At 35.6% G+C, this 14,606-nt stretch overlaps 1 pseudogene across 1 annotated transcript; it reads left to right on the top strand.

Moving 5' to 3' along the window:
* Positions 1-592: 592 nt before the first annotated feature.
* On the top strand, positions 593-12,004 carry LOC149219046 (7-deoxyloganetin glucosyltransferase-like; annotated as a pseudogene). Its single transcript, XR_016249596.1, has 4 exons — positions 593-817; positions 1,048-1,109; positions 7,911-8,356; positions 11,048-12,004. The product of XR_016249596.1 is annotated as a 7-deoxyloganetin glucosyltransferase-like (transcript).
* The last annotated feature ends 2,602 nt before the right edge of the window (positions 12,005-14,606 follow it).

The raw sequence follows: 14,606 nt of genomic DNA, 5'->3' as shown, positions 1-14,606 counted from the left end.
AAATTAAATTATTATTATTATTATTATTATTATTATTTCACATAAGTTTAATGTTATTTGTTTTTGGATTTTTTTTTTTAACATGAAGAAAACTTATCATAATTCAATTGTCAAACCATTAATGGGGATAACCATCACTCGTTGCTATTCGCAAATGTAGGTTGCCTGATCACTATTATTCAAAGAAAACCACACCACCTAAAATTACCCATGGGTGACCTGTAAAGAGGCAGGGAAACTGTCACTCCTACCATATGCCTCTGTTTGGGTCTTGGGTTGTTAACCTATTTCCTTATGTCCAAAAAAGACAAGCTCTTAACCAAACAAGTCTGAGAAAACTCTTAACAAAATAAAGGCAATTTTAGATGATACTCCAAACCAAAAAACAAAAACACACAACTTTTTCTATTTAAAAAAAATAAAATTATAATTGTGTTTTTAAAAAAGATTCATCGTCTTTCCAACATACCTATCTTATCATCTGGTTTCCTTTATCACTCTACCATAGTGTATTATCTGTGGTGGAGGAGAGCCATGGTTCTCGTCCTCTAACAAGACTGATCTTAATCTAAGAAGAACAAGGGTCATGAAAATGGCGGACTCGTCCTGTCTGCATCGTCCAGGCGTGGTGGTGGTTCCACTCCCAGCACAGGGCCACATCAACGTTCTTATGCATTTTTCCAAAACACTCGTTGTCCGCGGCCTTTTCATCATGCTTCTCACCACTGAACGCCTCCACCACCGGATTTTCAAGCGCCCTCGCCAGGAGATATCTGCCATCTTGCAAGACCATCACGGCTTGCACATTCGCTTTCAGGTGATGCCAAATGGAATGCTACCTGATGGTGGAGGCGCCACTAAGATTGGATAATTGTTTGAGGCATTTCAGACCAAAGTAGGATCAAGCATGGAGCAAATCCTCCAGAAAGTAAACGAGGAGGGACCCCCTAACACTTATATTCTCTTTGATAGTTTTTCGCCTCTACACACCAAGTAGCAGTCAGTCTTAAAGTTCGCCCAGGGTGGTGTTCTGGCTTTACTATGCAGCTGCTTCAGTTGCTCAGGCCAATACTCAACTACTCATTTCCAAGGATTCATTCTCGTCAAAGGTATAATATGCACTCCTTTATTACAATATATCCTTTATGTCCTTTATGTGGCCACTAATTACCTAGACCCATGTCACCCCGAATATGATATGCACCTTATAGGATTTCAAAATGTATCAATCTGGTCATCTATGTAAATTTAGTAATACATTCTTAAGGTTCACATCATAAAGTATAGGTTGTTCAGATGTGGTTTGGATAAACATTGTAAATGATGGTAAAGTGTTAAGTTAGTGATTGGCTTACTCATTTTTTTTCCTAGCCTATTAAATATTAGTCTTGTTCATTAAATATTACATTAGTTCTATGGGATGAACAAGATTGAAAGACAATAAACCAATCATTTACTTATTTATCAAAAGATAATAAACCAAATTATGCCATCAGATTTTCTTTTACAACCAAATAATAGAGAATTCATCAATCAAGCTCATGAATTTTCCTTGAAGAGCAAACTCAGGCATACAATCCTCGAGGCCATCTCCAATATCACTTTCAAAGTGTTATTCTAGATGATCAAGGGAGGAATCTTGCTCAAGGTATTCTTCCTCATCGCTAGAATAATCAAGATGATCAAGGGTGATTCCTTTTGTTGGATGGAAATGACCTTCTTCAACTTTTTCATTGTGGCTGACAAGGCCTTCTTCTTGGAGGGAAATAGTCAAGTCTTGGATGGCATCCTCAACATGACCCATTGGTCCCCAATACTTTAGGAATTCTTAAATAAAGACCGCAACAGAAGGGATGCTCTTTGGTTTGCATTGTTGAAGCCAATCCCTTTGAACTTCCCCATATTAGTTAATGAAGAGCCACATGAGATCATCCTCATGAACCATGTTGATCTCCAAGGTATACTTGAAAATTTTTACAACATGATCTAGCGCTAAAGAAGGATCATCATTGAATTTTGGGAAATTATTCATATAATTTGCATTCGACCGATTTGGATATACACGGATTCCTTTGACATCCAAAGTAGGGAACATCTCATGCAAATTCCAAGGAGCCATTGCCTCAAGTCTTGCATAGAAAAGAATGGGGAGCCTCTAGGGGGAATTTAAAATGCCTTGAGAAATGCTTGCTCTACCCTACAAGCATTAGATTTTGGAGTTCAATAAAGAACAAGGGCTTCATTCTTTCAACGAAGTCACTAGAAAAATATTTATCTTATCATTAGGGATGAAGCTAAATATTCAAATTTCATAAAGGCAGACTTGCTTCATCCCTAGCAATGGTGCCAAAAATATTGTTGCAAAAATCTAACAGGCCTTGGAGAGGGGCACCCTACAAGGTTAACACTAGAGAAAATGACAACAATGAGGTGATAGCCTAGTGTCACTACAGCAAACCCCCCCCCCCCCCCCCCCCTCTCATTATGGAATTTCACTGATGGGAGGAGTCCCGGTATGTGAGAAGGTCACCTAGTGGGTATTTTGAGGTCAATGTGCAGGGTGACACAATGAGGTCTTCTATAAGATAGTCGCAATTTAGGCGCAAGGTTGCAATATGACACAATTTTCTTTATTGATAGAGGCCTATTAGATGAGGCACAAGACCAGGGGCTTGATTAGTGGGTTAAGTTTTGGGATGGCCAAAGGTCAAGGCAAGGAGAAAGGATTTCCAACAATGTATATAATCAAGATCAAGGCATAGGAAACCCTCAAATAAGCCATCGGGTTGAAGTTAAATCCAAAATAGGGTTAGTTTAAGGTTAGTAACTACAACAAAGAAATTTATGGATGAAATTGAAGTGAATTCCTATCAAAAGAAGGGATTTTGTGGCAACCACTCTCCTCTTTGAATTTAGACTCTCCAACTCTAGAAATTCCTCTTCCTTGGGAGTTTGCACCAAGCCTTATCTTGGCCACATGGCCTTAAAGGGGTTGAATTAGGACAAGGAGAGGAGCGAGAAAAATATTGATTTAAGTTAAAGTGATCATCAAAAAAGGAGGGCTAGTGCCTTATCCTTCAGTGAATGGAGTCTATGAATTGATTAAATGACCAAAACGTTGTTAAGGATAAAGGATAAATGATGCCCTAGCATACAAAATTCTAACAATTACATATTGAGATGAACCAAGAGTTTCCACGGGAAAGCTAGTTAAAATTCACCACTAGGATTATCATTTGCATATTATCCATTAATAATGTATGCAATAATGGCATCTAGATTCTTTCAATAAATTAGGGCACAAAAGAAACCCTAGATTCAATGCATTCCATACATTACACATAAATAAAAATATTTACTCAAAAAAATAGCTCACTTACAAGATAACATGCATGATATCCTTTCCATAGATCCAAGCTAATAGCTCCAAAGACAAACATTTTGCTCCAAATATCAAAGTGCATTCATAGGTCACATCTCTAGCATAAGAAAAGGGGGTTGAAATTCTCTAAAGATAGGTCAAAATCTTCAAGTTGTGATGATGAATTGTTATAAATGATTAAGGTCCTATATTTATATGAGGAGTCATAAGATCTATTCTATCTTAATGCCCCTAAAAATCATAAAATAATGTGCAAGTAACAAGCTAGATCACAAGTAAACCTAGTAGCCAATGAATAAACATAACTCTAGCCCACACGTGTGAGTTGTAGGTGAGAGAAATGATGATGCCATGCATGTGTGAGCCCTTCTAGGGCTAGTGTTGAGGCTTATTAGTGCCAAGATGTGAGTTAAAGCCCTCTAAAATCATCTCCTAAAGTTTGGCCCTTAGGTCTCTATCAATCTCCTTTGTGCACCCCAATTTTGATTTTGGGGCACAAAAGTGGTCTCATGGGTCTCTAGGTGGTCAAAATGTTTGTCTCTACTCTAACATTAGGGGCTTTCAAGGGGGTGCTAGCCCTCCCATGTCTCAAGATGTGAGACCATCCTCCTCTAGGCCTTATATCAGCTGCCAACCCCTCATGAAGTGCTAAAGTGGTTGGGGGCATGTTGGGCCTAGGTGCATCATCCCTTAAAATTCATCAATGTAGGGAAAAGTGTTGGAATGTTGTGGGTGTTGGAGATGCCCATGGCTATGTATGATGCTCTAATGCTACTTGGAGTCTCGTGTCTCTCAATGCTCCACCCGTGGGTGTCAATATGCCCCTCTAAAAGACTTGGGCCCTAGTTAAGTTGCCCAAGTCAAGGATGTGGAGCCATCTGGAAATTACACACAATATCCAATGTTAGTAACTACATCGTTAGGTACATTTAATCATTTTTTCATCTAAGTGAACCAAGCTTGAAAGTAATGGGTAATTTGACATTTCAAATAAGGTTCCCCTTCCATAATTAAGGTTTTGAACTCACAATGGTGTTACCTCCCAAGGTAGGAGTGGTTAGTAGACCACCCTATTAGGTGTTTCTAGCCCCGAAGAGGAAGTGGCATGTCCTTGGTCCATTCTTCAATTAATAGGTGTCATGTGAATAATGATGGAACAAAGGAGAGAAGACTTCATAGCCAAGTGCCATGGTCAAAGGGACCAACAATGATGGTCTCCTCAACCTTAGTGTACAGTTGCAGGGAGGGAGAAATCGTGGATGCATGAGTTACCAACTTGGCCTTTTTTTTCCACCCCTCTTGTGCACCTTTTACTTTTTCTTGATCTTTCATTGTATTATTTCTCCTAGCTCAAAGGGTTAGAGATTGCTTTATATGATGTATAACAGTTATTGCCCCATTATGGATGAGGCAACTCATTGCCCACTAGGGGTTCGGACATGCAACGGTTCCTTCTCATAATACGAAGAGCAACACGTACTCAGGAAATGGGTGATGGGCATGATGAGTGAGGTAGAGCTCATGCCAGCTTTTGCTCATGTGTTAATGTGTATGTCTCGACCATCTTTGGCATTTTGATCCTCTTTTGTTTTTTCTTATGGCCATCATATGCGTTTTCTTGTTCTTTTAGTTACATCATCCACCATGGGCCAAGTTTCGGGACCTACCTAAGTATGAGGATGTACGGTGCCAGATCCCAGAGGACCAATGATCAGTTGAACCCGAAGAAAGGAGGTGGAATATCGGGTTGTAATGTGAGATGGAAAGCGGTAATTATGGAATAGGGAGAGATGGGACTACACTATCTCAATCGAAGTTTCCAAATAGTGCCCCTCCTATACCTATTGAGCCATTGGGGGAGGTCCCACTGGAGTAGGATGAAAGATTAACCCCCCATTTGAGGTGAGGGAACAAAATGATGGTCAAAACCCTTCTTCTTTCTAGGTTACCCCATAGTCCATGTCAAATGCCCAAAATACAAGCAAGCATAAGCACCCAATTGAAAAAAGAATAAAGTACCTTTTAATAACAAGCCCACCTTCCAACATGTGCTCTTGCCAAATAGGCAAGGAAACATCCAATTGATGCAGGTGGCAGAGATATGAATGGCACATAGTCATCGGCTACTAGTGGCTATCAAGGGTTGTTGGTTGGCCAACAAGAATATATGATGGGAGAAAAAAATTTCCTATGATGTCACCCACTTTTGGTGGGTAATAAACTAAAAACATGATGGTTTAATGTTAGTGGTCATAATTATTCAATACAATTTGTTAAATCTTTTAGTTAATTTGAGCAAACAAGGATAACCATTTTAGCTAACCCAAGTAAGGAGCTTGTTTAGTACAATGAAGATTTTATATATATATAACTTAAAGTGGTGACACGGTGACCTAAAAATGTGACACTCACTATATTCAATAATATGATTTTTTTAACAAACATAAATAGTGAAATAATAATGTTGTGGGAGATTTATTTTGTTGAAAGGGATAGGAGAAATAATTTGAATGCAATATTGAACATGAATATATAAGAGTAGAATTTAAAATTGTATTTGATTAGTTAATAAAATTATTTTTAATAAAGAAACAAATTTAAAATTTAAAGATATTTAATAATAATAGAAAATTACATTTTAAAAATCATACACTGATTATTTTAGATATTTTAATTACTTAATAATTGATTTAATTACGTTGTTGATAGGTTAGTCTATTTTGGAATAGAAATTCCATAATTTTAATTTAGTTATCAATAATTATTAAGTAAATGATAGGGATTTAACCTTTATAGCATACTCTACAATATTCTTATTAGTATTCACAAAAGGTTGAGATTTATCTTAAAAGTAGTTGCCTCGTTTCTACCACTTTAATTAAATTGATTAATTAAAAAAATATTATATAAAATAAATTATGATTTTTTAAACTTGATATTGAGAAGCCATGATATTAGTCTATAATATTATAAGAAAACTTATATACAAATTAAGAATCTTCATGATAAAGTAAAAGATTTATAGATGTTTAACTCATATATTATTTTTTTTATAATTGTTATTAATAATAATTTAAAAAACAAAAATCTTAATTTAATTAATTTTTATGATTTTGTTTAATCTTATCAATATGATATATACCATAAAATATATATTTTAATATTTATAATGAATTAATATTTCTTACCACCTATAATATAAATTTTCATATCATTACTATAATTAATTTAAATTTTCATATCATTACTATAATTAATTTAATATTTAAATAAATATTTTAATGTTTGTGATAAATTAATGCTTCTTTGTATTTAACCCTATTGAATTTGAATTTTTATATGGTGGCCCTAATTATTTTAATAATTGAAAGTAAAAATATTAAATCAAATGCATAATTATAAACTCACATATAAACATTAAAGGTGGCAGTGACATTAAAGGTAGCAGTAACACTTAGAGAGAGAATGGTACGCGCGTCAAATCATTTATGATATCAACTCATTTATTTTTTTTAATTCATAAGTTCCAATAAATAAATAAAAATAAAGTTAATAATCAAATAAATAAAGATAAAGTATAAATTTCTTAATAAATTTTAATAATCAAATTATTATGAAAAATTTGATATTTATTTTATAAACAAAAATAATTAATTTTAATAATCAAATTATTAGGAAGGATATAATCTTTGTTACAACACTGATTTTCCTAGCCTTTTACAATGTCAAAATTATAGTGAGTTTGGGAGGCTTCTCTCCAATCTTTTTGAGCATAGGAATAAAATCTTAAATCAAAATAAATAATTTGTTTCTTTAAGTCCCATAAACCAATTTTTGGTCTCAACAGAGGTTAACCACCACCTCCATCATCATCATCATAAATAAAAATAATTAAAAATATAAAATATAAACATTTATTTATCTAATTTAAAAAAATCTTAAATTAAATTATTATTTATTATTTTTTTAAATTTTATATAAGATTAATGTTATTTGTTTATGATATAGTGAAAATTTATCATAACTCAACTGTCAAACCAGTAATGGGGCCAATCATTACTAGTTGCTATCAAGTAAAGAAAAAATTAAACTTTTGCTCTTGCAAGATGCTTTTGTTTGGGTCTTAAACTGTTAACCTATTTGATAAACTCTTCGCTAAACAAATAAGTCCTAGAAAAACAAGCCCTTAACAAAACAAAAGCAATTTTAACCAAACAAAAACAATTTTGAACCCTGCTCCGTACCCAAAAAAAATATTTAAAATATAAACAAAAACCCACAACTTTTTATTATTTTTCTTATAATTGTGTGTGTGTTTTTTTTTTTTTTAATTCAGTCTTTCCAACATGCATATCTTATCGTCTGGTTTCCTTGGTCACTCTACAATATTGTATGATCTGTGGTGGCGGAGAGCCATGGTTCTCGTCCTCCAACAAGACTGATCGTAATCTAAGAAGAGCAAGGGTCATGACAATGGCGGACTCGTCCTGTCTGCATCGTCCACACGTGGTGGTGGTTCCATTCCCAGCACAGGCCCACATCAACGCTCTTATGCATTTTTCCAAAACACTCGCTGCCCGCGGCCTTCTCATCACCTTTCTCACCACCGGATTTTCAGGCGCCCTCACCAGGAGATATCTGCCGTTCTGCAAGACCATCACGGCTTGCACATTCGCTTCCAGGTCATGCCAGATGGAATGCTACCTGATGGGGGAGGCGCCACTAAGATTGGAGAATTGTTCGAGGCATTGCAGACCAAAGTAGGACCAGTCATGGAGCAAATCCTCCGGAAAGTAAACGAGGATGGTCCCCCTATCACTTGTATTCTCTCTGACAGTTTTTTCGCCTCTACGCACCAAGTAGCAGCCAGTCTTAAACTTCCCAGGGTGGTGTTCTGGCCTTACTGTGCAGCTGCATCAGTTGCTCAGGCCAATACCCAACTACTCATTTCCCAAGGATTCATTCCCGTCAAAGGTATAACATGCACTCCTCTATTACAATATATCCTTTCTGTGGCCACTGACTACCTAAACACATGTCACCCCGAATATGATATGCACCTTATAGGATTTCAAAATGTATCAATCTGGTCATTTATGTAAATTTAGTTATGCATTCTTAAGGTTAATGGTTGTTTAGGTGCAGTTTGGATAAATATGGTAAATGATAGCAAAATATTAACTTAATGATTGATTTATTTTTTTAAGCCTATTATATATTATAATATTAATCTTATTTTTTTTAAGCCTATTATATATTATAATATTAATCTGATTTATGGGATGAACAAAATTGAAAGACAGTAAATCAATCATTTATTTACTGCATGGTGTTTAATATTTGTTTTATAAATTATAACTTATTGATAGTGAGTATTAATGAATATTACCATATGTCTCAATCGTTATAATAAAGGTGTGACACATGAAGCCCCACAATACAGACTATTGATATTATTGTAGGTGATAGTATGATTGTACTGTGCCTTCCATCATCACCTGTATTCCATCTAGCTTTTTGCTTCTATTCTGATATCTATACAGAGTCATCGAGATTGTGGGTACATTGAATTTAAAATAGATGTTAGTACAAAAACATTGAATTTAGAATAAATACCCATCTAAAAAGATAAATGTAGTTTATCAAAATAAAAACTATGAAGTGTTTAGATAACAATTAGTATAAATCGTTTTATTAACAATTTTAAAATTAAAAAAAGCCAGTTACAAACCTCTCATTATTTATTATCTAGGCAAGTTACAAACCTGAGAATCTGTTACTAGAATCCTGTTTCCGTTCAAAGTTTTAAATGATGATTTATTCGCCTAGCATCTTTTCTAGAATACTCAAGGAAACAATCCATTCTAGAATACTCAAGGAAACAATCCAACTTCAGAACTATCTTTTCTGTTCACTGAATAAATTGATGCCTGGCCCTGCGGTTCAAGAAAAATGTTTATGACAATTCAAAACAATAAGTGTACCGAAAAAAAGTGAGGTGCATTTTACAATATGGGTGGTGGTAAGTCATCAACTCTATATTACATGAGAGAACTCTGTATAATGACATATTTTGAAGGTGCATTGGATACATTGAATTATAAATACAAGAAATACATCTAATTTTACATATGATGTGTATTTAAGGCATTTTTCAAGAAAAACATTTTCCAGAAAATCTTTTGAGTATTTTTCTATTATTCAGTGGATGATAAAGAGGGTAAACTGTTGACATTGATTACGGAGCCTAATTCTAAGAGGATGAAGAGACTCAAATGCATGACCCCCAACTTTGAGAGAAATGTCCCACATCTAATTCATGACCATTTAAACTAAACCTACCCTCGAGAATATGTGTATCTCAATGTTGTGAAACTTGAAGATGCATGTCTCCATTGTGAAGGAAGGATGTGTATCTCAACTTCACAAAGTTTGCACAAATCAATGGCCTGCCGCTTGAACTTACCCTCAAGGCTATGTGTACCACGAAGGATACATATCTCCACTGTCAAGCTCAAGGATGCGTATCTCAACTTCACAGTTCCACACAAATCAATGGGCTGCTGCCTATCAAATATTAGAACCAAAAATATTCCTAATAAATTTTTCCACAATGATTCTGTACTTGAAAATGATTATTGGTCCAAATTTAACCCACCATGTTTTTTACGAAATAAGTAAAATCCTTAAAATTTTAAAAATTTATAGTTATATTTTGAAAATTATGAAGATTCAACAATGTTTCTATATTGGGAGAAAATAATGGCTCTTTAAAAATTTGCTTAGGTTGTATGTGTACATTGGTGGCTCCTTAAATTGTATATTTGCTTGTCTATGCGATAAAATAAGTTTAAATGACTGTCAAACCTTCAGCCTAGCCCCATTTTATCCTCTACTGTGAAGTGGTCCTCAGGCAGGAAACCAACAATGTTGAGTAGGACCTGCTAATTGTACATATTGCATGCCTCTTTTAGTCTTGTCGTTTTCCGGATTAAGAATCCTTGTGAATGTAATCTTCAATGTGTTACACGAGCAGAGGCAAGGTTATAAACATAAAATCGGACATAGATTTTGGAGGATAAACAAGTTACAAGACAAATTCCAGGGCTCCTTGCAGCAATCACAAAACCAAAATAGAATTTGTCCATGAGGGAATCCTTTCTCTCCCAATCCCAAAGTCTCACAATATGCCTAAACCCAGGCTTTTATATATTTTGTAGTTCCTCTGCTTCAGTTGTAACAGAAGAAACATTCCATTTAACCGTCTGTTACAAAGTTTAACAGCTTCTTCAAAAACAGGCAGCTTTAACATATTTCATTTCATGTAACTGGCAGTATCTGTCTATGATATTGTTGTTTTTGCTGCTTTAAAAAAGAAAGACCTGCAATCTTTTGAGTGATGCAGAGAAAACACACATCTTAAACCAGTCTTATATCCTGAATTGTAATAACGATTGCCATATCCACACTGCTTAATTTAAATGTTGGCAAACAAACTGGACATTTGATATTATACTAAATAATCTGTTGAAATTATGAAACATCCATCTTCAATTCAGTAAAGACGAAGAATTCCTAATGCATTGATCAAGCCTTAGAAACTCTACAAAAGCTTCCCCAATTCCAATGTCAGCATCACTGATTATCTCCTGTTTGTTTTTGCAGCAGAGGATGTCAAAAATCCCACCAAGCTCATCACCTGCCTACCAGGTATCCCGCCACTCTTGCCAAAAGATCTTCGTTCTTTTTATCGAAAGGAATTCTCTTCTAATCTCATGTTTCATACCCAAGTTTATGAAAGCGAAATCCAGAATAAGGCAGATTGGGTTCTAGTGAATACATTTGAGGAGCTTGAAGGGGCAGAATCTATACAAGCCCTATCACAGGGGTACCCTGCACAAGCAGTAGGACCTGTTTTCCTCGGGGAATTCCTGCAAGGAGAACGCTCTTTTCCAAAAGATATAATCAGAACAAGCTTGTGGGAGGAGAATGAGGAGTGCATGAGATGGCTAGAGAAGCAGGCACCGACATTTGTTCTGTATGTTTCATTTGGAAGCTTTATACTTGTGTCAAGAGCACAACTACAGGAATTAGCTTTGGGATTGGCAGGTAGTGAGCAGCCCTTCCTGTGGGTCATTCGTCCAGACCTCGTTGAAGGCGAGTGTGCAGCACTCACTGAGGACTATTTACATTGCATTAAAGATCAAGCTTGTGACATGGGCACCTCATCCCTCTGTGGGGGGATTCTTAACCCACAATGGTTGGAACTCCACCATTGAAAGCATCAGCATGGGTGTCCCCATGATTGGGTGGCCCTACTGGTCAGAACAGTTTCTCAACTGCAGGTTTTCAAGGGATATGTGGAAAGTAGGCATGGATTTAGAGGGTAAAGCTGATGAAAATGGTTTGATAAAGTCTGTTGAGATAGAGAAAGTGGTGAGAAGGCTCATGCAAGGATATGAAGGAAGGGAATTAAGGAAGAATGCTGCCAAACTCAAGGAAGCTGCAATCAAGGCAGTTATGCCCGGTGGTTCCTCACAAACTAATATTGACACATTTGTTGAGCATATCAGGAATCTTTCCCGGCAGCAAAACAACATGAGTTCTGCTGGGTCAAACTAGCCACGTTTTTTTTGCTACAATCAAGTCTCTTGTAGCATTTGGAACAACTTGTGTACACTGTGTAGTGAACCTGTAATAGGTATATATAAATCATTTGTCTAGGACTTCTCTGCTCAGATTGACAATATTTGCTTCCATTTAAATGAAAATTTGTATGATTTTAGGGTTGTTACCACTATTTATGTTGCTCTGTCGGGAGAAAAGATTGAAGAAGATAGAAAAACAAAAGTAATCAGTTGAAGTTTCTTGAATGGGAAGAACAAAAACAAAACAAACTTATCTTAGAAAGAACGATTTGCCGAAGACTATAACAGAGTAGCATTTGCATATATGCAACCTCTTCAGTTAAACTTGCCTCGCTAGCATCCACAATCTATAGTGAGAAGTTAGAACATGGGTACTAAATAGGGACAGAGTTAAAGTTGAACCCCTGCGAAAGACTGAAAAGCAGACATAACCTAGAATTCCCAACTCTAAATTCATAATGACTGATTTCATTCTTGTTTCTTCTGATTAACCATTCTTGTTCGTGTTTGAGTACCATACACTCTCCCAAGGACTGATCGCTTCTATTAGCTCCCAATCAAGTTTGCTACATTGGGAAGTTCGCATTGACCCTCCATGCTGGTGTGAGCCTCAGAGCATAAGGGGCTTTGTCTGGCCCATACCCAAATAAAAAGTAATTTCACTTTGATACTTACAATTATTATTTTGCTTTTTGCATAATAATAATCCAACATTGGAAGATTTCACAACCAAATTGGGATACAAAACAATGACAAAGATTTACAAAAGAGGAGATATTTGCCTCGGGAGATTATGAGGTAGTTACACTTACCACTATTTAATAAAAAGCATATGAAGGGAAGTGAAAGAGGAGTTTTGGAGAGTTTTTTTCAACTTTTGTGTCTAAAAAGTTCTAGGTTCTAGAACAAGTTTAAACATAGATCAATGGTGTTATTTGCAAATTAATAATGTTGATAATTCATTTGCTTTGGATTTCTAAATATGTTATTTTATTGTTATTATTTTGGTGCTAGATTAATTTGTGAAATATATTTCATTTTTATTTTGTGGATTTTAGGCTTGAAAGAGTGTTATTTCTCTTATAAGCACTCTTCGTAGTCTCGTCCAAAATATTGTAGTATTTAAATATAATCTTACCTCATTCATTTCAAAGAATATCATTATGCCTTTGCTAAACCTATGTTGCCCCTTATTGCTTCATTAAAGTTGAGTTTCAATTTGCCTTTAATAAGGGCTTCCACTTTAATTGATTTTTTAATTACTCTATGACTCATTCTTTAACAAGCAAATTGATTACATTGAAGATCATTGATAAATCTAAAAATATGTAATACCCCATTTTGATATCCCTATTTTGTAAATGGACCATCATGTAAATGTTGAGATTTAGAATAGTATTGAAGGACAATATAAGACTCCACACAACAAATGCAAATCTCTCAATTTAGGTGGGTATACTTGTTACCAAAATACTCAATGTGTAACCAAATGAGTGAATCACCATTTCACAAGATCATACAGTGGGATTGAGATACCCATTTATTTATAGGTATTAACGGTCGAAATAAACCTAGCCTTTGGTTAACCTAAAGAGTAGGTAATCAAGGGAGTTAAGATTGGAGTTGATCCTTGGGTGGGTAGTGCAGATGCTTACAAACTACTAAGAATTTGGTTACATCCCTTCAAAGGCTTGGCATTTTTAATTTGGCTCAAGTAGCCTCCTGTTGACTGTCTTGGACCCGCCAACATTCAAGGGATCTCCTCGGTAAGAAGTCCCAACTAGACCTCAGACTATTTGGAGTAGGAGTCCCAGTAGTGGGTGGTAATGTAATGCCTTGACCACAGTAGTGCGTAGAGATAAGTATGATAACTTTGGGTTGAAGCAAGTGTGTGACCTTGCGGCGAATCAAGTGTGATGCATGGGGGTTCTAACACACAAAGGGGAAAAGGAAGTGTGCCCCTTAGAAGCCTGTAATAGTATGCAGCTTGAAAGGAACACACAAGCGGAATGACATCATAGGCTAAAATGCGGAATAGTCCACAAATTAAAGTGATGGGTTAATCCAACAACACACATTCAACAAGATTTGTACAATTGCATACAAAATATTTCATAAGCAAATGCGTAAGTTAAACAACATACATTGCTAAAGCAACTAGAATAGTGAAACTACAATATCAACATATGCATGAAAGTGTGTTGGCTTTAATATTATTGTTATAAGTGAAATTTTCATCCATACATACACCATCGACGACCACTAGCCCCAATAGTTGAACATTACAAGAACACCTGCTCCTCCAAAGAAGTATATTTGCTCTACGCTGTGGAGAAGCCAAGGCTCGTCAAAATACTGCCAAGCCTTTTCTAAGCCTAAGCCTAGCCAAAAGCTTGGCTCCCAAAAGTCCGTTCTATGAGTTATGAGGTTTTATTTATAACAACGGGTGGGGTGACCCTTGACATTCCCCTTTGTGACTCTTTGACTACCCTCATGACTCTTCAACTTATTTACAAATAAATCATTACATAATATGATGACCTTTCACATTCCACTAATGAGACTTGGAATTTCAC

The sequence above is a fragment of the Pinus tabuliformis genome, chromosome Q, assembly GCF_031772625.1.
Source record: "Pinus tabuliformis cultivar Carrire ecotype Pingquan chromosome Q, CPIR1, whole genome shotgun sequence".
Classification (NCBI taxonomy): Eukaryota; Viridiplantae; Streptophyta; class Pinopsida; order Pinales; family Pinaceae; genus Pinus; species Pinus tabuliformis.
This window is presented reverse-complemented; position numbering and strand designations above follow the sequence as displayed.